Consider the following 24,634-nt stretch of genomic DNA (forward strand, 5'->3'; position numbering starts at 1 on the left):
AAAAGTCTCTCTCTCCCTCCCTAAAAATGGTGGGCAAGAGGCAGTGTTCGTGTTTGGGGGTGAATTACGGGGGCTTAGTGTGTGTGTGTGTGTGTGTGTGTGTGTGTGTGTGTGTGTGTGTGTGTGTGCGTGTGCGTGTGCGTGTGTGTGTGTGTGTGTGTGTGTGTGTGCGTGTGTGTGTTTGAAGGAATAAGGGTACGAAGAATGGTTTGAAGGTAGGGAAGAATGGAGAGAAAGAAGGGAAATAACTATGAATGGAGAAGTGAAGGAATGAAAGCAGCACTGAATGGAGGAATGATAGGAAGGGAGGTAGGAAAGAATGAAGAGAAAGAAGGGAAGGTAGGAGGGTAACAATGAGTGGAGGAAAGGGAGGAAACTAGCGATCAATGGAGGGAAAATATGAAGGTAGAGAAGAATGCATTGTTAAAAGTACTACAAGTTGAGGAAGAGGACACAAGTAACGAGAGAGGAGGTAGAGTAGGAAAGAAAAGAAGAAAGGCAAGGAGGAAGAACAGGAGGAAAGTAGGAATGTTCGTGTTGGAGGAGGGAGAGAAGGTCGAGGAGAAGGTCGGTTGAGTGATCGTGGCGTGAGGTAATGTAGGAGGGAAGGGACGGAGAGAAGGGCAGGAAGGGGAAGAAAAGGGGAAGGAAAGAGGGACCAGGCCGTTATTACTCCATCAAAACAAAGGGTCGCAGGAATGTAGATGGATGATGATGTAGTGGTTTTGGTGATGGTGGTGATGGAGGTGGTAATGGTGATGGTAGTGGTGGTGTCTGGTCTCAGTGAATCTATCTGTCAGTCATTTTATCAGTCAGTCTGTCATTTAATTAGTGATTCAAAGGTCTGTCAGGTAATTTTGTTGTTATTTATCCAGGTAAGTAATGTGTACACGAGGTATTGTTATTGAATTGTCATTTTGGTTCACGTTATCTTACTCTTTTTTTTATTTCATTTATTCATTCATTTATTCATTCATCCATTCATTCATTCAGACGTACAGGAAGTTTGTTATTGAGCTATTTAAGCTCCACAATTCCCCAATACATCCCTTAACACACACTCACACTCACACACCCACACCCACCCACACACATCCACACCTACCCACATACACACCCACACCCACACCCACCCACACCCACCCACACACACACACACACACCCACACACCCACCCACCCACCCACACCCACATACACACACACACAGTCAGCAGATCTCTGTAATCATGGCGCGGCACAAAATGGCTTGGAGATTATATCTGATTCATACAACCGAGCTGAGTAATGGATAATTGCTTCAAATTCCCTTTCATGACATCTCCATCCACCCCCTCATCCGTCTGCCCACCCACGTCCAATCACACGCTTACTTCCATCCACTCTCTCTTCCACCATTATCCACCCACTCAGTCTTTCAATGGAGTCCCCTTTTTGGTGTCCCACGCCCACTTATTTTACCTCCATACTCTTCCACCCTTATCCGCCTTCACGCGATCTTACAGTGGAGTCCCTTTTTTCTATCCTACGTCCACTCACACTCTCATCTCCACCTATTTTTACCTCCTTCCCTTTCCCTACTATCCACTTACGCACGGTCTTTCAATACTCTTTTTCTATCCCATCTTTTTCATCCACTTAAATTTTCTGTTCCTGTATTTTCCTTCCAGTTTCTTTATTTCTGTTTTTCACGTATATTTCCTGGCGGAGTTTTATTTTTTTATGTGTGTGTCTGCTGAACTATAAATAAACGCCTCCCGACCCTGCTTTCTTTAACAACGTTCACCTCACTTTTCCATGTAGCCTTCTCTCCAATCCCCACTTTAAAATTCACTTCCCGACGAAAATAATCTTCTTTTTGCATTTTCCGCCGCACAAGTTCCCTATTTGCTTTTCTTCTTAACCTAACTAGCTCCCGTTGTCCATTTTTACCCTTTCAAATTTCCTCTCTCGTATTCATTTTAGTCAGTCAGTCAGTCAGTCACTCAGGCAGGCAGTCAGGCAGTTGGTCATTAGTCAGCCATTCAGCCAATCAGTCAGTCAGTCAGTCAGTCAGCCAGTCAGCCAGTCAGCCAATCAACCAGTTAGTCAGTTAGTAAGTTAGTTAGTTAGCATTTATTTTAAGTTCGAGTCATTCTTTAAGTAATTATTGGAAGCATTACTCTCATTTATAGTCCCCCCCCCCCCTCCCCTCTTTCGTTGTACCTCCTTCCTGGCCTGGTGTTCAATGCGTGGGTTCGGGTTACCACAGCTTCCCTTTAACTCTCCTTTAATCCTTTCTAAGTATACAAAATGGCCATGATAGAAAGGGCTTTGTTAGTGTTTCCTATTTTCTAACTTTATTCCATCTCCAGCTTTCCTCCTCATAAGCCTTCTCTTCCCCTTTAATCCCTCCTCTTCCTCCCCCTTTACTCTTTCCCTATCTCTTCCTCTTCCCTCCCACTCCATTTTACCTCCAGAACAACATCTTTAGACGGTTGTGGAGACGTATTTCACCCCACTTCCTTCCTCTCTCCCTTTGTCCCTCTCTCCCTTCTCCCTTCCCTCCCTTCCTCCCCCTATTCCTCACGCCATCACCACTGTGGAGGGAATATACGGCTTACACTTCACATTTATACCAATAAGGCTCTTCTCTCTCTCCTCCTCCTTCTCCTTCCCTCCCTACTGGCCCTCCTCCCCTCCTCTTTCTCATTCATTTTCTCTCTCCTCCCCCTTCTCCCCCCTCTCCCCTTCATCTCCCTTCTTCTCCCACCGCAAGGCTTAAGCAAGAGTCTGATGGGAGTCTTGCCTTTCCATTTCCCTTCCTTACCTTTACCCTCCCATCACTCAATGTCAAAGTCTCTCTCTCTCCTCGTTTAACCTCCTCTTTTTATAACTATCATTTCTGTACCTATCTTCTTGAACATTTGTTAGTTACACTTTTTCCCGCCAGGGGTTAATAAGTTTACACTCTGGAAATGAAGCTTAAATTCTCGCATTATGACATCCAACGATATATTTTCATTTTATCATTCATCAAATATATATGTAACGCGCAACGACTGAGCAGTATAATAATCAAAGTGCCTAAAATTATGTTAACGTTTAAAAGTATGATATGAATTAATTGCGTTTTAAACAGATATTAAAATGATTAGCGGACAATTTATTATGACATATCATCATCATCATTAGTATTGTGATTATCTTCTATCCTCATTTTTAATCCCTTATATACTTTCATCCTTCAATTATTCTTTCGCTTGAACCATTCCTCCATTACAATGTTGAGCAGGCAATTTATTACTATCAACATTATCATCATTATTGTTGTCATTATTTTCTATCTTCATATTTCAATCCTTTATATATTTCCAACCCTCATATTCATTCCTTCGCTTCAGACGTGCCTCCATTACAGCCATCGCGCCAGACCTTCACCTTCGCCTGCACCACGCACCCGCGAGGCCGTTTGTCAGGTGCGCCTCTACGTCTGGACAGGTACATAAAGACGGTACACGTTGCCTCATCAAGGAATTCGATATATGGCCCCGCTCCATCTTCCGAGCCCCCTACAGCTACCCTCTCCCTGAATCACCCTTCCTCTCTTCTCTTCTCTTTCTTACTCCCTCTACCTTCCGAGCCCCCTACATCTATCCTCTCCCTGAATCACCCTTATTCTATTCTCTCACCCCTCTACCTCTGAGCCCCCCTACATCCACCCTCTCCCTGATTCACAATTACTCTCTTCTCTTTTTTCTCACTCCCTCTACCTTCCGAGCCCCCTACATCTATCCTCTCCCTGAATCACCCTTCCTCTCTTCTCTTCTCTTTCTTACTCCCTCTACCTTCCGAGCCCCCTACATCTATCCTCTCCCTGAATCACCCTTACTCTATTCTCTTCTTTCTCACTCCCTTTACCTTCCGAGCCCCCTACATCTACCCTCTCCCTGAATCACAATTACTCTCTTCTCTTTTTTCTCACTCCCTCTACCTTCCGAGCCCTCTACATCTACCCTCTCCCTGAATCACCCTTACTCTCTTCTCTTCTTTCTCACTCCCTCTACCTTCCGAGCCCTCTACATCTACCCTCTCCCTGAATCACAATTACTCTCTTCTCTTCTTTCTCACTCCCTCTACCTTCCGAGCCCTCTACATCTACCCTCTCCCTGAATCACCCTTACTCTCTTGTCTTCTTTCTCACTCCCTCTACCTTCCGAGCCCTCTACATCTACCCTCTCCCTGAATCACCCTTACTCTATTCTCTTCTTTCTCACTCCCTCTACCTTCCGAGCCCCCTACATCTACCCTCTCCCTGAATCACCCTTACTCTATTCTCTTCTTTCTCACCCTCTTTACCTTCCGAGCCCCCTACATCTACCCTCTCCCTGAATCACCCTTACTCTCCTCTCTTCTTTCTCACTCCCTCTATCATCCGAGCCCCCTACATCTCACAGCCTTTCCCAGATCCACTCTTCCTCTATTTCTTCTCTCCTTCTCTCTCTTTTCCCATCATGCAGAATAAAAACCACAGCACACCTGAAAGTCACACAACTGTCCCTCATCTATTTGTTATATAATCATGAAATACAGGTACAAAATATGAAAAAAGGTGTCTAATACAATAATAATTTTTTACCACATTATATTACTGAAGAATGACGGAAGTGGAAAAGAGGAAAAAAATGAAACGTCTGGAATATAATGACAAAAAATATATGTGAAATGAATAACAGAAAAAAAAGGGGAAGAGAATGTGACAAAAATAAACTATCGTCTGCGCTCCGGCAAATACGAAGCAAGAAAATTTTAGACGATATAGAAAAGAACTAAAGAGTATGAGAAACGAAACAACAATATATTCCCGATCTAAAGCCGAGACGGGAAACAATTGACAACTTCCTCGATTTAATCTCCGAGAAGTCAGAAAAATAATCAGGAATTCATATCAACCCTGGGAGAGATTTGCGGCAAGATCCTTTTCAAGATTTAGAGAGAGGAAAAAAAAAACATTCTCGGTGTATATTGTTCTGGAAAATTACGATGCGATAGAAAAAATAGAAGAAAATAACGGAAAAATGAAAAAAAGAGGAAAGAGATGAAAAAAGTATGAAAAAATGAAAATATGAAAAATGATGAATAGGAAATTGAAGGAAAATAGGAAGAAATGAAGGAAAATAGAGAAAAAGGGAATGAGAGAGAGAGAGAGAGAGAGAGAGAGAGAGAGAGAGAGAGAGAGAGAGAGAGAGAGAGAGAGAGAGAGAGAGAGAGAGAGAGAGAGAGAGAGAGAGAGAGAGAGAGAGAGAGAGAGAGACTTCAAACGTTTATTAGCTTTCGAAATTAATAGATCTACTCACATTGCATAATTCTCTCTCTCTCTCTCTCTCATAATGTGACATCCTTCCCTTCCTTTCCAACCGCCACCAACGTCCCAGCCACCTCCGTCTCTCTTCTCTTTCTTCCCTCCGCTCCTCCTCCTCCTCCTCCTCCTCCTCCTCCTCCTCTTCTTCCTTCCTTCTTCTTTTGTATAGAATTCTCATGTCGTTCTCAGCAAATTTGAGGAAGTGCAATCGCTCTGTACCACAAGGAGAAATGAAGGAGAGGAAGAGAGAGCGGGAGAGGAGGAAGAGGGAGACGGAGGGAGAGGAGGGGGAGAGGAGACGAAGGGAGAGGAGGGAGATTTGCCCGCGCTCTTCTTCTTTAAGGAGGAAGAGGAAGATGATGAGGAGTGGGAAACCAATGTGATATAAAGAAGATTGGAATGAGAGGAAAATGGTGAATCATGCAAATGGAAGAGGAATTAGTTTTATCAATTTCCATATGCAAATCATTCTCCCTGTATTGTAAAAATAATGGTTGTAATGGTAATAGTTGTGGTGGTGGTGGTGGTGGTGGTGGCGGCGGCAGTGCTGTCAATCGGCTTATCGTTGGTGTTAATAATATTTGGTGCTGATAATTCCTTTTAAACGGGCGGCGGCGGCGGTGGTGGTGAGTGTATTACTGCTAGAACGATGATGACAATGATTACAGTGACGATTCTACTACTGCTCTTAATAGTAGTAGTAGTAGTAGTAGTAGTAGTAGTAGTAGTAGTAGTAGGATAAGTTAAAAATTTTCGACTTTTACCTTCACCTTCTTCCCTAGCAACCAATTAATTAAAAGCTCTCCATTTTTTATTACTTTCCTCTCCTAATTACCTCCAATCTACTCCTCATCAGCTTTAAAAACCCATTAAGCCGTACACCCATAATATTCGTTACTCTCATCCCTTTAAATCTTACGTTACTCTCTTTAAACACCTTCCGCTATCCATTTTCTCCTCTCCCTTACGATCTTCACCCATTTAACATCTTCATCTCTTCCCTATTCAATCGCCTCCTCTTCCTCACTTAAGGCCTCTCGTAACCCATTTCCTTGATAGTCTTACCTTCATCTCGCTTCCTCTTCCTCCTCTTTGATCCTCTCCAACTTCCTCTCCTCAACTACTTTCCTAACCCTTCATCCTTTACCCCTTCCTTCCCTTCACCTCGCTTCTTCTTCCTCCTACTATAACCTTTTTTTTACTTCTCATTCTCCTCACTACTTTCCCAAGCCTCCCTTCTTCACCTTCTTTTCACTTCGCCTCTTTTTCCTCCTTTCAATCCACTTTTTTAACATCTTCCACTTACTATTTCCCAAGCCTCCCTTTTTCACCTCCTTCCTTCCCTTCATCTCACTTCTTCTTCCTTCTCTGTGGTTCCCTCTTTAACATCCCCCCTCCCTCTTCACTACTTTCACACTCCTTCCTTCTTCACCCTTTCCTTCCCTTTATCCCTTGACTCCTATGAATGTTCTTCCTCCCTTTGGAAATGTTTAGAAGACGTCTTATAAGAGGAGGCATGGTGGTACCTCCTCTTGGCTTCCTCTTCCTCTCCCTCTCTTTCTCTCTTGTCTCCACGTCTTACTTCCTCTTCTTTGAATTAATGTTTTTTCTTCCATTTGCCTCGTCTTCCGTGTCCCAGTTTCTGTTTTTTTTTCTCTCCTCATTCTCTTTCCTCTTTCTGTTTATATGAAAGAATTCCTCGACCTTTTACTTCCAATTGCTCTTCATCTCTTCCTTTCACGCAATTACTTAATACGTTTCTCTTTTATATCATCTTGCTCTTCTCCTTCCTTCCTTCTTGGGTTATAGTATTCCATTTCCTCTACACTTTCTTTAATTAGTTTTACATCTCGTTCTTTCTTTGCAGCTTCCCACTCTCATCTTCAGGTTTTATTGCACTCCGGCTGTTATTTTGTGGATTTTCTCTATTTTTCCTAATATTTTATCTTCAGTTATGTCTGTTCTGTTTGGCCTTTTTATCTTCTTTTGTTTTATCCCTTTTGTCTATTCCCCCTTTCATCCACCTGTCCTATGTCTCCTATCTCCTTCCCTTATTCTGCTAAGCCTCATCTCCCTCGCCACCTGTCCATCTGCTCCATCTCCTCCTCTTCCTCCTCCTCCTCCTCCTCCTCCTCCTCCTCTTGCTCCTCCTCCTCCTTCTCCTCCTCTTGCACCATCGCGTAATTCTGAGACTGTCTAAATGGAACCACATCCATCACACACACACACACACACACACACACACACACACACACACACACACACACACACACACACACAGTGCCACAAGCATACACCTTTAACATTGAATGCAATAATAACTATAACGATAACAATAATAATAATAATAATAATAATAATAATAATAATAATAATAATAATAATAATAATAATAATAATAATAATAATAATAATAATAATAATAAAATATTCCCCTGCGATCCACACACACGCACGCACAAAGTAAATGTTTATAATTAGCGCCATTTGCATTCTCTCTCTCTCTCTCTCTCTCTCTCTCTCTCTCTCTCTCTCTCTTAAACACAAAACCAACGAATTTTGTCGAGAAATGAGAGAAAAAAAGAGAAAATTAATAAAACAACACTAGAACAAAAATAAGAAAGGAAGAACGAATAGGAGGTGGAAAAGGAGGAGGAGGAGGAGGAAGGAAATATAGGGACAGGGTAGAGAGGAGTGAGCTAGTGTGGATGCTATTACCTGGAGGAGGGAGATGGAGGGAGATGGAGGAAGATAGAGATGAAGGGAGGTGGAAGGTAGGAGGAAGAGAGGGAGGGAAGGAGGTAGGGAGGTAGATGAAGGTGGTGGCTTTAGAGGACGGTACAAGGAGACTGGAGAGGAGGAGGAGGAGGAGAAGGAGGAGGATAAGGAGGACAGAATGGAGAAAACATGAAAAGAGGACAAGAGGAGAACATTTCAAACCCATCCATTTGCTGTCAATTTTCTTTTTCTTTTTATTTCAAGCATTAACTGTATGCGCATAGAGCAATATAACGTTATGCGGTAAAATATGCATACATGAAGCGCCACTATATACCGCTATTATTACTCTATTGCCTCGTAAAAGCCCCCACATTGTTAATTCCATTCTTCTAAAAGCCCAAAAAGCCCACAATAAAAGCCGCGGCGTAATGAACAGCAAGGGAGGGTTGGAAAGCGAACCATCTGGCGGCGCACAAAACTCGCGTCGAAATCCAACCGCTGCGAACTCACAGCGAGAATCCTGCATGTCGTTGACGCAGCATCTGGCTCGCTCTCTCTCACTCCCTCTCCCGCTGTTTCTTTTCCCCGACCAGTGACACTCGGCACAAACGAAGGTTATTAACGACTGCATCAGCGGGAGACGAAACACTAACTGATGGAGGGAAAGAAAGGGAACTACACGGACATAAAAATAATAGACTCATGAATAAGGGACGTGAAATGAGAGAGAGAGAGACTGGGAGTGAATCTATGCACACACACTCTCCGAAAGGTAAAGGTATTGAAGGACGCCGGATGATGATGAGGAGGATGCAGGACAAGCAGAGGAGAAGGGGGAGGAGGAGGAGGAGGAGAGGGAAGGAGGATAAAGAGGGGAGGATATAAAGAGGGAAGAGGAAAGCAACAACGCAGCAAGAGAGAGAGAGTAATGAAAGTTCACGGGAGAGGAAGAGGAGAGGGACGTGATAAACAAGAGGGAGAGGAAATCAGAACTAATGGAGACTCAAACGAGGAGTAAAGAGAGAGAGAGAGAGAGAGAGAGAGAGAGAGAGAGAGAGAGAGAGAGAGAGAGAGAGAGAGAGAGAGAGAGAGAGAGAGAGAGAGAGAGAGAGAGAGAGAGAGAGAGAGAGAGAGAGAGAGAGAGAGAGAGAGAGAGAGAGAGAGAGAGAGAGAGAGAGAGAGAGAGAGAGAGAGAGAGAGAGAGAGAGAGAGAGAGAGAGAATTGACATTGCTCTCCGCTCTTTGCTTCAATTTATTCTCGTCTAACTTTCGCCTCCATTAACGCGTGCACACACACACACACACACACACACACACACACACACACACACACACACACACACACACACACACACACACACACACACACACACACACACACACACAATCTGTACGCCTAATTTAATAGTTTCCAAAATTTCACGCTCGCTGCCTCCTATGGAACAAGTTTACGAATTAACTTCCGCGACATCCAGGCAAAGGAAAGGAAAAAAGAGGAGTGAAAAAAGAACATAAAAGAAAACTGGCAAAAGTAAGGAAAATGTAATAAGACTTAAAAAGCTGGACGGAGGAAATGAAAATGGCGCCAAGTTGCAAATACAAAACTGGTTGAAAAAGAAAAAGGGAATGGGCGGAATAAGTAAAATCATGGTGTATGCTTAAAGTCACGCATCGTCTCATTCCGTTCCTCTATTTACTTGACTTCAAAACCTCTGAGGATCGTGAACCACTCCTCCCAGTAAATAAGATAGAGAGGAACATTCACGTTTACCAGAGTGCGCTATGCAAGGTATTTCCAGGTACCTATTTACTTAACCCACCAAGGGAGATGGAGAGCTTGAAGAGAAATGTGCCACTTAACGCCATACTTCGCTATCCTAAGATGACACCAGGTACTTATTTACTGACCAACCCACAAGGAGAGATGGAAAACTGAAGGAGATATGTGTCGCTTACCTCAATATTGCTCTATCCTGAGATGTCCCTAGGTACCTATATACCGGACAAAAAGAAGAAAAAGTAAAAGGTCAAGTATAGGATTGATTAGAAAAGAGAAAAACGGACTGAAGTAAAAGAAAGCGTGGATTCGAAGTAGAGAAATACGAATCCATGTAAAAAAAAGAAGCCTCCCCCCAAAAAAAGAAAAGGCAAGGGAAGCGTAGGAGAGTTCGGGCAAAATAGGAGAGTAACCAGTCTATGATTAAAGACGGGGAGGGGAGAGAGAGAGAAGGGATAAAAGCGGAGTGAAGGAAGACACCGCGTGAGAAAAGGAAAGGTGTTTTTGTGGAGAAGAAATATCACCCAATAAACCTTAAAGGGACTATTTTTTAACAATAAAGAAAAGAGCTGAACTTAATAAACCAATAAATTCTTTCCCGGGATAAAAAAAAAATGGCGGTGGAAGGGGGAACAAAAACACTTTTAGACAAACTCCCCAATCAAGGATTTTTGGACGCATAAACGAAATATAATTAAAACCCACAACCCTCGCCATGGTGCTCCTCCTCCTCCTCCTCCTCCTCCTCCTCCTCCTCTGCTTCCTCCTTTCATTCTTCCTCTCGCCATCTCTCCCCTCCCTTTTTCTATTCTATTACTCCTTTTAATCCATTTTATTTACGACCTACCCGACCAAAAACTCGAGATTTTATAAATATCTGAGTTTCCCCTGCGAGATACGGCTCGGACCAGATTATTCACTGTTATTTCCGGGTGAAGAACGGAGCTCGTGGCCCAGAAAATAGAGTTTTTGCCGATAAATAAACTAATGGTGTTGATTTAGGTGGAGGGGAAACGCCTGCTGCTCCTGTCGGCCCCGAGAGGTTACGAGGAGTGAGGGGAGATAAGGGAGGAAGGTGAGGGGGCGAGCGGGAGAGGGGAGAGACGCGGAGGTAAGGCGGAAGGAGTGTACAGATTAGGAATGGAGTGAGAGGGAAGAGGAGGAGGAGCTGCTAGGATAGAGAAGGTAAGGAAGTGAAGGGGTGAGGCAAGAAGTGAGGAGGTAAGTTGGAAGGAGTGAACAGGTTAGGGAAGGGGTGAGAGTGGAGAGAGTTCCGAGGATGGAGAAGACAAGAACGAAGGTGTGGAGGAGAGGAAAGAAGCGTGGAGGTAAGGTAGAAGGAGTGTACCGGTAAGGAAAGAGGAGAGAGAGAGAGAGAAGAGAGAGTTACAAGGATGGTGAAGGTAAGAAGAGGTTGAGAGATGTTGAGGCAGGTGTGTGTGCGTTTCTGTGTGCGAGTGTGAATGTGTGAATGTGAAAAGTCATAGGAAGGTCAAGTCTTGAGAAACTGTGGGTGAATGAGTGAGTGAGTATATGAGTGTGCAACCAAAGGAACAAGACAAAAAGAAGAGGACATAGGTGAGGGATGAGGAGGAGGAGGAGGAGGACGAGGACGAGGAGGAGGAGGAGGAGGAGGACGAGGACGTGCAGTGAGAGAGAGAGAAGAGAGAGAAGAGAGAGAGGAGAGAGAGAGAGAGAGAGAGAGAGAGAGAGAGAGAGAGAGAGAGAGAGAGAGAGAGAGAGAGAGAGAGAGAGAGAGAGAGAGAGAGAGAGAGAGAGAGAGAGAGAGAGAGAGAGAGAGAGAGAGAGAGAGAGAGGAGGAAAAAAATGAGAGTGGAAGTTATGAGGCAAAGTTGGAATAAGTGGCAGAGGGCTGAGGAAAACCTGTCAGACAAACAAACAACTTGGCCCGTATTTATTCTCTCTCTCTCTCAGTCTGTCTTACCCAGTCTCTTCCTCACTTATCTTTCACAATCGCATTCTCCTTACTCTTCACTTCGCTCACGGAATTGCAACCTTCCTAATTTCCATTCCCCACTTACCTGGAAGACCTACCTGCCCTAATTAGCCAATCAACGCATGTCAGGTTAAAGCCACAAGGACCATTTCCTCTCTGCATCCCTTTCCTGTCCTCCTTAATTCCCTTGATTTCCTCCCCTCTTCCTCCTTATGCGGCACCCTCCTCCTCTCCCCAACCCTCCTACCCTGCTTCTCTCTTCCCACTTTCTCCTCTTCTCCTTCGTTTGCTGCTTCTTCTTCCTTCTCCTTCTTCTCCTTTTCAGCGCACTCCATTATTCACATGGTTTCCTCATCTTAGTAGTCTTCTTCTACCTCCAAATTCTCCATCAACTTATCCTTCTTCTCTTTCTACCCTTCTTCTCCTTCGGTAGCTTCTTTCTTCTCCTTCTTCTTCTCCTCCTCATCTCCTTTTCAATGCACTCGATAATTCACTTAATTTCCTCATTTCTTCTTCGTTGTCTTCCTCTACCTCTCTATTCTCTATCAAATTCCCTCTCGTCTCTCTTTCTTCCTCTTCGTTTCTTTCCTATTTCTCCTTAGTCCCTTTTCTCCCACTCACTACAAAGGGTATTGTGTGCCTCGGAGTGGCCCTTTGTGCTCTTTCATCCCTTTCTATCCCTTTAGTCCTCCTATGTTCTCATTTTCTGGGTTATTTTGTTCCGTATTTATCTTCATTAGATGTGTTTTAAGCGTAAGATACCTCGTAAGGGCTTTTGCGTTGTCTGTTTCTCTTTTTCTTTCTTTCTGTCTCTTTCTTATTGTTTTTCCTTTTTTTCTTGTGTAGTTTTTCGTTTTTTTGTAGTGCTTTAGATGTATACATTTTTTCTATTATATTTTTCTGTTTAAAATTTTCATGTTACTTTCGTTTTTTTCATCGACTTTCGTATATTTTTCGTTTCCTTCATCAATTTTCTTATATTTTTTGTCTGTTTTCATTTTTCATCTATTACCTTCGATGCTTTTATCAATTTTCGTATACTTCTTTGTGTTTAGTGAATATGAACTAAGATTATTGAGCATTTCTTCCATATAACTTGTAACTTTGACTATGGTGTTCTATCTTCTTACATCTTCTATTCTTTCTTCTAGTTTGACTAAGGTGTTCTATCTTCTTTCATCTTCTTCTATTCTTTGCACATTTTCCTCAGCGTCCAAATCCTTCCTCTCTCTCTAGTGTCTTTGCCCTCCTCATTTCCGTTTTCTTTTCAACATTTTCATTTTCGCTAATTACGTCCTTCAAGTTTAATCTTTGTTTTTCACTCTTTTCTCTATTTTTTTTCTTCTTATCTCTCACTTCGGCAAATTATCCCAGATCTCCTCTTCCTCCTTCCTTCCTTCCTTCCTTCCTTCTTTCCCTAATTCTGTAATGTGTTTGTTCTATCTTCACACATCATTAACCCTTTTTTTCATCTTTTATCATTTTCTCTTTCTTCCAAATTTCGTGTCTTTTGCTTCAAGTTTTCTCACCTCTTGCACTTTCCTCAAATTTCACTACAATTTCTCATCGATTCACGAACAATCATACATTTTCCTTTTTTACTTTGTTCTTTTTTTCTTCCTCTCCAGATTCCCTCCACTTTCAGCCAACAGTTCCTCTATCTATTCACTCTGCTTTTCTCCTTCAGTATTCTCCTTTCTCTCTAATTGCCTTGGACTTTCACCTTTCATCTTAAGGCTCTCCTCCTCCTCCTCTCTCTTCATTCTCGGTTTCTCTTTGACTGTCATCTTTCCTTCTCTTCAGTTCCTCTGCACTTACATCTTGGTTCTCTTCCTTTTCTCTTCCCTCGTTCTCTTCCCATTCTGTCCCTCGCTTCGCCAATCTCCTGGGACCATCACGAGAGCCAGGCACTTCATAATCAACAGCTAATCACCCAATCTTCCTCCCCGATAAAGGTTCAATACTCAATCTTCGCGAGTAATTACTTTTTGCTCTTTGCAGTGGTCGCCCTCCCTCCCTCGTGCCCCGACTGAAGTCTTGGAAATGACGGGAGTTACTCAGGATTTCCTTCACGTCCGGCGACACAACGGAGAACGAAATGCCGCGACGATTGTAAATATAAAAATGGAAATGTTTACTTTTTTTGCTATTGCTGCTACTACTCTTACTACTACTACTACTACTACTGCTACTAGTATTACTACTGGATACAAACACAATTACAGTTCATGATCTGATTTTAACATTTCGATCTCATTTCAAGTTCAGGGGCGATTCAGGTTCAGAAAAAGACACAAATAAGATTAAAAATATCCATGAGTTATTTTTTTCATTTACCGTGCTAGGAGACAGTACGGCGTCGTGCTGTCCTCTGATATACGCGGCTTTCGATACAAGAAGCTTCCTTATGTGCGTTTCCCAATTTTTCCGCGGCACCTCAAAATGAACCACAGACGAGGAGGAGGAGAAGGAGGAAGAGGAGTAGAAGTAGGAGGAGGAAGGAGGAAGAGAAGGAGGAGAAGCAGAAGGGTAAGGAGGAAGAGGTGGTGGTAAGCATCCGATAATGATTCTCTCTCTCTCTCTCTCCAAAGAACTAGCGCTTTTTTTCAAGTTCAACTGAAACTGTTTAAAGAACGGATCAAAGGCGCTAAAAGAGAGAGAGAGAGAGAGAGAGAGAGAGAGAGAGAGAGAGAGAGAGAGAGAGAGAGAGAGAGAGAGAGAGAGAGAGAGAGAGAGAGAGAGAGAGAGAGAGAGAGAGAGAGAGAGTGTGTGTGTGTGTGTGTGTGTGTGTGTGTGTGTGTGTGTGTGTGTGTGTGTGTGTGTGTGTGTGTGTGTGTGTGTGTGTGTGTGTGTGTGTGTGTGTGTGTGTGTGTGTGTGTGTGTGTGTGTGTGTGTGTGTGTGTGTGTGTGTGTGTGTGTGTGTGGTTGTGTGTGTGTGTGTGTGTGTGTGTGTGTGTGTGTGTGTGTGTGTGTGTGTGTGTGTGTGTGTGTGTGTGTGTGTGTGTGTGTGTGTGTGTGTGTGTGTGTGTGTGTGTGTGTGTGTACGCTTCTAGAGTTTCCAAGGAAAAGAAAAATCAGGTAATGGGAAGAGACTCTCAAGGTCAAACACCCCCACACCCACACCCACCCACACCCACACACACACACACACACACACTAGCTGCACTCATTCCCTTTCATTATTTTTATTATCATTGTCTTCATCACTACTACTACTACAACTGCTACTACTACTACTACTACTACTACTACTACTACTACTATTACCACTACTACTACTACCACTACTACTACCACTACTACTACTTCTACCACTACATTTTTACTCAGAAACAAAAGCTTTATAACAAAACTTTCGCAATACGAGTTAATATTAATCCAGTTCAAGGTAGGGAGCGATTTATTTTACATTTAAATTATGCACCTTTTATTTTTATGTACCAAAGATAATAAAAATAAAAGAGTATTCATGAAGCGTTGCAGATAACAATAAAACACGCGCGTATATGAAGCGACTGGAGTATAATGGTTATGTATATATAAAAAAAAAATACCGGACAGCTCGCCATTGTAAACACGGCGGCCGGCTCGCTCTCGTATTTCATTTGTTCATTTTTGTGTGAATTGTTTGGAGAGTAACGTTGCATTACACAAGTACTTCAATTACTTAACTCCTGTCCGCTTCAAGGATTTATATGAATAACAAATCGAGAAACTGAAACGTCAAAATATACAAAGAAAACAAGAATAATATCAGGAAACATGAAATTGACACTATAAAAAAAAGAAAAAAAAGAAGAGTACTCAGAGACAGGTATTGACAAGGTACACTTAGGAATTCAGTTATTACTTTTTAAACAGAAACACACACACGCACAAAGGTATTTCAATAACCATCAAAGTACTGCATTCAAACTACGTAAAAGTGCACACACACACACACACACACACACACACTCTCTCTCTCTCTCTCTCTCTCTCTCTGCGCAGTTCCTTAAAACAGAACAGGAACAAGACAAAAAGGCTCTCGTTAACGTCAAACCTTCGGCACTCCTCCGCTCCCACGCCCAGGCAGCCCCGAACCAGCGGCTTAAATATGCTCGGAGTGAGATTGGTGCATCGCGAAGTGTTTTTCAGACCTACCATTGTAATTCTCTTTCCCATTCCTCCTCCTCCTCTTGCTCGTCCTAACCCAAACCCAGACCTCATTCGATACTCATATTCTACCCTCTGTCTTCCCCTCTCTCCTGATTCTCTTCCTCTCTCCTCCTCCTCGTCCTCTTCCTCCTATTCTTTCTTCATTTCCTCAATCCTCAGAGTGTTTATTAAGGCACAGGACGCCCTCCTTCAAAATAATAATAATAAAAAAGAATAAGAGCAGCTGAAGCAGGATTCCCCTTCCTTTCTCCCTCCTCCTCCTTCTCCTCCTCTTTTCTCGCTCAAATAACCTCTTCTCACAGGAATAAGTACATCTCTCTCTCTCTCTCTCTCTCTCTCTCTCTCTCCAGGTGCGTCATTACGTGGGCTGGCTCGATTCATTAAGGTGGATGGGAGGCGGTGGAGGAGGGGGTGACCACTTCGGGTTTTCTTTAATGAGCACGGCTCCCAACCCCGTTTTCTATGAGCTACTGGATTTTACGTATATCCTATCTATTCTGAAGGAAATATGGAAGTCTTTTTTGTTGTTACTTATTTTTTGGTGATGGTGTACGAGGGTGTGTGTCTGAGTTCGTTTTTTTTTTCTTTTTGTGTTGTATTGAAATAGAAAATGGAATGAGAGGTTTGGAATCGAAATGGGCGCGAGAAAATGGGAAGTATCACGCTCTTATTAAAAGAAAATGGAATATGCAAGGGATAACAAGGGGAGAGGCGAGGTCATTAAGAATCTCTCTCTCTCTCTCTCTCTCTCTCTCTCTCCAAACTTGATTCACGGAGCTATTTTCCCTTTCACAAATTTTCAATTTCCTTCGCCTCTTTTTAATCTTTCCGCCCAATTGTTTTATTTTCACGTCAGGATATTATATACATTTTATTTTCCATTCCCCTTCACTCTTTATTTGCCGTGCGCAGAGTTTTACCTTCCTCCTTTGTTCCCTCTCTCGTTCTGTCTCTCTTTTTATTGTCTCTCCGTATGCTGTGTGTCTCTTATCTCTTCTTTATGTGTTTATCTTCCACCGCCACTGTATTATAAACATATTTGTTGTTATGTGCAGGAAGGGAAGCACGGGAGGACGAGAGGGATGGAAGGAAATGAGGTGAGGAAATGGAACGAGCGAAGGGAGAGGGAGAGGCGGGAGATATGAAGAAGAATAAGCGATTATTGAAGGATTATATACTGGAACAAAAGGCGAAGTGGGAAGAGGGAAAGAATTAGGAAAATACACTAAAACACGGAAAAACATGAAAATATATAACGAGATTCTGTGTACAAAAGGAGTTATGTTTAATTAACGTAGGTAGTGAAGAAAGAAAAAAGATGAAAAGGAGGAGGTAGGAAGAGGAAAAAAAATCAGGAGGAAAAAAATAATAGTGAGGAAGATAATTAAGCGGAGAAAACATTGAAGTGATGATGATAGAGGAGGAGGAGGAGGAGGAGGAGGAACACAAGAAGAAAAAGGAGTTATCAAGAGAAAAAGAGGGGAGGGGGAAGGTGGAGGAGAAAAAAAAAGAAGAGGAGGTAGAGAAGGAGGAGGAGGAGTAGGAGGAGGAGGAGGAGGAGGAGGAAAGAAGGGAGGTAAGAGAGAGACTCTCCTCAGAGAGAGAGAGAGAGAGAGAGAGAGAGAGAGAGAGAGAGAGAGAGAGAGAGAGAGAGAGAGAGAGAGAGAGAGAGAGAGAGAGAGAGAGAGAGAGAGAGAGAGAGAGAGAGAGAGAGAGAGAGAGAGAGAGAGAGAGAGAGAGAGAGAGAGAGAGAGAGAACCCTGAAAGAACCCTGTTAGAAAGAATGAAAAAAACAAATAAAAGAGGGAGAGAAAATGGAAGAGAATAGACTGAGCAAAAGGAAAAAAAGGAAAAAAAAGGAAAAAGTGTAAAAACGTTACAATCAAGAGAAAAAGAAATGCGGAAAAACTGGACAAGAAAGAGGAAAAAACATACAAATAAGAGGTTCGGTAAAGAAAACGGGCGGCGGGCAGGTAGGTAGATGAGTCGGTAAGGGGATACTCTGGTAGATTAGAACATGTCACAGAGGCCTCGCGCACGGCCATAACATTGCTTAATCTTCCAGCATATTGAGTTTCCCTCCTTCCAGCCCAACCCAGCCCAAGCCAGCAAACCCCAGCCCAGCCCAGCCCATTTATAGCCCAATCCACACAGACGATCTCATTTCCAGCCCAACCCAGCTAGCGTCTATTCTCTTCCAACCCAAATACAGTCTAGGCAATCATTTATGTTTCTAGCCCAACGAGATTAAGTCAACCATATTAAAAATACTGATGTAACCGTAGGCATATCCAGTTTCCTATGAAGAGAAGGAAAGTCACTGATTAAAGACACTGACAGACTGATAGACAATGAAAGAGTAATGAAAATATGTAAGTGAAGATGATACAGAAGCAAGGTAAAAAGAAAATATGAATATGACCTCGGTAAAGCAAACACGGATGGAAGAAAAGCAATAAGTAATAGAGAAATATAGAGAAATGTGGAGGAAAAAGAAGAGAGGAGAAGAATACTCAGCTCTTTTTGTATTTCTAATTCACTGATATTATGCCAACAATCTCTAGTCCAATATATTTGAGGCCTTGACGTACACATCTTAAAATAACCCTTTTGAACCTCTTTCTTTCCTATCTCATTTATATTTCTAGGCCAACGATTTTAACCCACCCATTTCTAGCTCAACATATTCTACGCCTTGAAAACCAGTCTTAGCATATCAAATTTCTACCTCAACCACTCCTAGCCCATTTATATTTCTACCGCAGCGATGTCAAGCCAACCAAATCTAACCCAATACATTCTAGACCTTAACATACGTGTCTACCTTAGCATATCCCATTCCTACCTCAATCATCCTTAGCCCATTTATATTTTAAGCCTAACGATATTAAGCCAACCATCTCTAGTTCAACATATTCTAGGCCCTGAAATATCCGTCTTAGCATAGCAAATTTCTACTTCAACTCTTCCAAGCCCAAACATCTAATCTCAAGCCAGCCCAGCCCTATCTTGCGTCCTTCTCTTTAACTTCAAGTCTCCACGCTAAGACTTTTCATTACGTCTTAGCCATCAGCTTGATTACTCTGCAGATTAAGTCCACCTCCTCGTCTCCGTTTCTTGCGTCCTCCCTGCCCTCCACCTTTCATTTCCCATCAACGTGAATTTTTGTGAACGATAATGGATTGTTACCGAAGACAGACAATGCTGCTTTAATTTTTCTCTTCTGTTTTCGGTGAATCGTTTACTCACTGGTTTCCTTTGTTTGTTTTTCAGTCGATATTCAGCTACTTTCACTGACTGGCTGTTTCACTTGTTCAAAAAATCGTTCCGCTTCTTCATCTCATTTTGTATAACAGAAGAAAGACAATAATCGTATCCTACCAGAGACTATGAGAAGAGAATAATGTAACTACTCAGTGAAAGAAAACAAATGGGAGACAAAACACAACAAACAAAATATAAGGAAGAATTAGAAGCCGGTAACAAAATAATCTAGCAATGAATGACAACTAATGAACAATCCGAAACCACCAGAAACAACACTTCAAACTTACGAAACCACTAGATATGGAAAACAAAACAAAAAACAAATGAAAATCGAGATAAGAAAAAAACAGGGGACAACACAATCACAACACAAAGTCTAACCTCCCAATCAGCGGCACTGCAATCACGTCCCGCCACCAAAACCCAATTCTAACACAATCAAAAACAATCAACCACAATAAAAACTAACAAAACCTCCCCCGCTTACAACACACACACACACACACACACACACACACACACACACACACAGTCAGTCTAAACAATCACCCATCACCCACAACACAATCTACTCTCCAATCTCCCTCGCAACACAATCAACCCCAAACACAATCTATGTCTCACTCTCTCGCAACAAAATCAATCAAAACAAAATCTAATCTTCACTCCTCAAAAATATCCCCCACATGACAATCTATATTCTCGATACTCACAAAACAATCGAGCCCGAAACACAATCTATTCTCCACTCCTCCCAAAGCAATTAGTAGTCCTCACAATCGGGCGGGAGGGCAGGTGACAGGTGCAGCGACGTCGCACAATCAACAGTCACCTTTTTCCTATCAGGGGAGAAAGAATCTGCAAAGAACTTCACCAACAAACTGGAGACGAAGACGAAGTTACTGACCAGTGATAAGACGAGAGGAGGAAGAGGAGGAGGAAGAAGAGGAGGAGGAAGGGAGAAGAGAGGGGGAGGAAGAGAGAGAGAAGGAGAAGAAAGAGGAGGGGAAGAAGGAAGGGTAGAATCAGTAGGATGAGAGAAGGAGAAAGAGGGAAGAGAAGGAAGAGGAGGAGGAGGAGGAGGAGGAGGAGGCGTGTGGGCAGGGAAAGAGGAGGAAAGGGAGCAAAAAGGAAGAAAGAATGCGTGTTTGTGTGTATATTAAGAGAGAGAGAGAGAGAGAGAGAGAGAGAGAGAGAGAGAGAGAGAGAGAGAGAGAGAGAGAGAGAGAGAGAGAGAGAGAGAGAGAGAGAGAGAGAGAGAGAGAGAGAGAGAGAGAGAGAGAGAGAGAGAGATGCTACAAGAGATATAAATACTAGCCCCATTATCGCTTATTGCATCATTAAATTTAATATTCGTCCATTTATGATCTTCGTCTCTCATTCAATAAAGCCATGAAGTAAATCTCAAATAATGAGAGAGAGAGAGAGAGAGAGAGAGAGAGAGAGAGAGAGAGAGAGAGAGAGAGAGAGAGAGAGAGAGAGAGAGAGAGAGAGAGAGAGAGAGAGAGAGAGAGAGAGAAATATAAGGAGATTGGAGGGATAAAAGGAGAGAAACTGCGTAGGAGGGGGAGGCAAGGGAGGAAGGAGAGAAGAAAGGAGTGTGAGGGAGAGAGAGATAGTGGATGAGGGGCTTTACGGAGGATAAGAGGAAGGATAGGAGAGACGGAGGGAAGGAAGGAGGGAAGGAAGGAAGGAGACGGAGTGCGGACTAAAGGGAAAGAAGAATGTAGGAAAAAAGGATATACCATGAAATAACATAAAAAGTAGCAAAAAGGTGGAAAAAATGGAAAATGAAAAACGGAAAGGAGGGAAATGATCGGAGGGATGGACGAAGCAAAGAGTAGAAAGAAGAAAGAAGGGGAAAGAAAAAGCAAAAAGAGGGAGAAAGGGATAAGAAAAGAGATAAACTGTGAATGAAATGAGAAGGAAAACGGAAGGAAGGAGAGAAAAAAGACAGAAGGAATGACGAAAAAAAGGGAGTGGAAAGAACAGAGATATGGAAAAGCGAAAGGAAAGAATGAAATGAATGTGAAAAAAGGAAATTAAGAAGGAGGGAGGAGAGGAGACAAGGAAAAGGGCGAGTAAGGAAGAAAATGTGAGGAAAAAAATAAGGAAAGGGGAAGAAAGAACAAAAAAAAAAAGAGGTCCTGAAGCAAAGAAGTCGGGGAGGGGAGGAAAGAAAACGGGGTAAGGAGGTTAAGGGCGAAGGGGGGACATCAGAATTACAAACTAGAAGGGAAGAATCTCAGACGCTCTGGTTAAGGGGCGGAGACGCGAGACAGAGAAGGAATTTTGGTAGTTAGTGGAAGAGGAGAAGGAGGAGGAGGTGGTGGTGGAGGAGGAGGAAGAGGAAGAAGAGGAAGAAAGGCAGATGGTGTTAGTGAAGTATTTAACATTTTTTTTCATCATTTTAATAATATTGTAGAGAGAAAATATGGGCTCCTCTACTTATCCCTCCTCCCCTCTCCCCCCCTCTCTCTCTCTCTCTCTCTCTCTCTCTCTCTCCCGTCACCACAGCACAATCGAGGTCTTCCATTACACAGGGAGGAGTGTGGAGAAAAGGAAAAGGAGGAGACGAAGGAAGGAGAAAGGAGGAGATGAGAAAGAGAGAGAGAGAGAGAGAGAGAGAGAGAGAGAGAGAGAGAGAGAGAGAGAGAGAGAGAGAGAGAGAGAGAGAGAGAGAGAGAGAGAGAGAGAGAGAGAGAGAGAGAGAGAGAGAGAGAGAGAGAGAGAGAGAGAGAGAGAGAGAGAGAGAGAGAGAGAGAGAGAGAGAGAGAGAGAGAGAGAGAGAGAGAGAGAGAGAGAGAGAGAGAGAGAGAGAGAGAGAGAGAGAGAGAGATGAGGAGAGATGAGCAGAGATGTGGAGAGGATGAAGGAAAGTGGAGAAGTGTTACATGGAGAGAAGTCAAGAGGAGGAGGAGGAGGAGGAGGAGGAGGAGGAGGAGGAGGAGGACGAGTAGGTAGAGACGGAGGAGGAAAAGGGGTCAGTGCTCCCTCCTAAGGCTTGGCAGGGGGCTTCAGATGTACCAGACGAGAACCTTCCTTTCCAGTCCTTCACCTTCTCGCCTAGCTATCATGAACGGCGGGGAGGGAAGGATACAGGTGACAGGGCGGCCATTAACAACAAGGTGGAAAGGTGAAAGAGGATGAAGAGAAGCATAAAGAAGTTCGTAAGGAGTGTAAGGTTAAGGACACTGATATAACAGGAATGGAAGGGGTAAAGGATGAAACGAAAGACTGAAAAAGGTGTGAAAAAGGGAAAGGACATTATAAAAACAAGGGCGAAAGGAGTGCAAGGGTAAAACTGAAGACTGAAAAGGGAATGAAAATGAGAAAGGGAAGTATGAGATAGGGAGACTGACTTACAAAACGGTGTAGGGAGAAGAAAGAACATTAAAATACAGGAGTTAAAAAAGATGGAAGGGTAAAACAAAGGACGGAAAAGGAAGTAAAAAGGAGAAAGGGAATAGAGAGAAAGGGAAACTGTGGAAGGGTAAAGAGAGAGAAAGGAAAGGACTAGAGAAGGGGGTCTAACTTACAAAATGGTCTACTGGAGCTAACTCATATAATAGCGAATGACTTTGGGGTTAAAACAAGAAGGTAGGAAGGCTGAACGACTTGAGTGAACGGCAGGTGGGAACGGCAAAAGGTCAACAAACGGAAGGGGCTGATGGGAAGAAGGTGAACGGCCGGGGACTGAGGCAAGGGGCTGAAGGAGGCAAGGATGAGGAGGAAGGTATGAACGGCAGAGAGAGGGCGAGACTATAATGAGATGTCCAAGAGGGGGAGGAGGAGGAGGAAAAGATGCAGAGAGAAGCTGGTAAGTGGATCTGACCTGGGTAAGGAAGAAAGAAAAAAAGGAAAAAAGGGAGAGAAATAAGAAAGGAAGGACGGAAAAGGAAAAGAATAGCAGGAATTAAGAAAGGAAAGAAGTTGGAATGGAGCAAAGAAAGAGAGGAATTAAAAAATGAAAGCATGATAGGAGGAAGGAAGAAGGATGAAAGAGAGGAAGAAAGGAAAGATATAATAAATGAAGGTACGAAGAAGAAAGGAAGGAAAGAGGGAAGATAAGATGGGGGTAAAGAGAGAAAGGAAGGAAGGAAATTATGAAAGAAAGAAAGAAGGGAGAAGGATGAAAGAGAGAAAGGAGATAATATATGTAATGAAGGAATGTGCGAAGAAGAAATGAAGGAAGGAGGGAAGATAGCAAGAAGCTTGTGGGCGAGAGAAGAGGAGGAGGAGGAGGAGGAGGAGGAGGGCAAAGGCGGAATGGAAGGAAGTCTGTGGATGGAGGATTTGGGAGCGAACGAGGAATCAAGGAGAAGCGGAAGGAGAGAAGGAGGGAGGAAGGAGAAAACACGGAAGCACAGGTAGCAATAAATATGGAAATTCAGGAAGGCTGGTGCTTTAAATGCTGCTTTCCGACGGCCGACACCACCACCACCACCACCACCACCACTATCATTACCACCACCAAAAACAACACTATCATCACCTTAACTACCACTTGAATCACCACCATCTACTCTACCATCACCACTACCTTCACCATCACCACCAATACTACCACTATAAAAAAAAATACCACAACTTAAATTATCAAGACCGCTACCGCTAAGAAGACCAATATCACTACTACTACTACTACTACTACTACTACTACTACTACTACTACTACTACTTCCACTGTCACTGTCATCCCTGCTACTACCCACACTACCCCTACCATCACCTTAACTACCATCACCGCCCTCACTGACACCCTCCCTGCCGCCACCATCACAAAATCAAACCGATGAAGATTAACACCCACAGTGCAATTATATCCGCTTGTTACACTGCTCTAATCCGATTACCGATAATGTTGAGCCTACTATAACCACCACTACCAGCACCACTACCTTCACTAATACTAACAGTACTTCTAATACTACTACAGTCACCACCACCACCATGACGACACCCTTGCAGCTGTACATCATATTTTTGCAGAGATTACAACCTAAATAACCAGGAAACCAAAATTAAACCTCAAACGCCTCTCTCTTCCCCTACACTGCCCTTCATTTTGCTTAACATAAAAAAAGAGAGAAAATATGAACATACAGGGAGACGAGAACAAAGCAGATACACGCATACGAAACAATAGAAAAAAGTAAAAATAAAAATAAAACACTAACAAGAAAAATGCAGAAACCCAGAAAAATGGAAAACCACAACAAACTCCACAAAATCAAAACTAAACAAAATCTAAAAAAATAAAACAAGGGAAGATGAAAATATAACAAACTGTAAAAATGACAACAAAGCAAAAAAAGATATAAAAGAAAAATTAACACAAGGGAAAGTAAAATAAACAACAAACCTTACAAAATTAAAACAAAACAAACCACGAAAAACACACAAGAAAACGA

At 42.8% G+C, this 24,634-nt stretch overlaps 1 protein-coding gene and 1 long non-coding RNA gene across 6 annotated transcripts in view; both read right to left on the bottom strand.

Moving 5' to 3' along the window:
* LOC126995933 (uncharacterized) overlaps nt 1–24,634 on the bottom strand; it is a 339,186-nt gene that overhangs the window by 97,578 nt on the left and 216,974 nt on the right. The gene's annotated exons all lie outside the window — the stretch shown is intronic.
* On the bottom strand, nt 3,775–4,952 carry LOC126995937 (uncharacterized). Its single transcript, XR_007750839.1, has 3 exons — nt 4,192–4,952; nt 3,973–4,045; nt 3,775–3,899 (listed from the first exon to the last, which is right to left on the bottom strand). It is a non-coding gene; the product is annotated as an uncharacterized LOC126995937 (long non-coding RNA).

The sequence above is a fragment of the Eriocheir sinensis genome, chromosome 9 (assembly GCF_024679095.1).
Source record: "Eriocheir sinensis breed Jianghai 21 chromosome 9, ASM2467909v1, whole genome shotgun sequence".
Lineage (NCBI taxonomy): Eukaryota > Metazoa > Arthropoda > Malacostraca > Decapoda > Varunidae > Eriocheir > Eriocheir sinensis.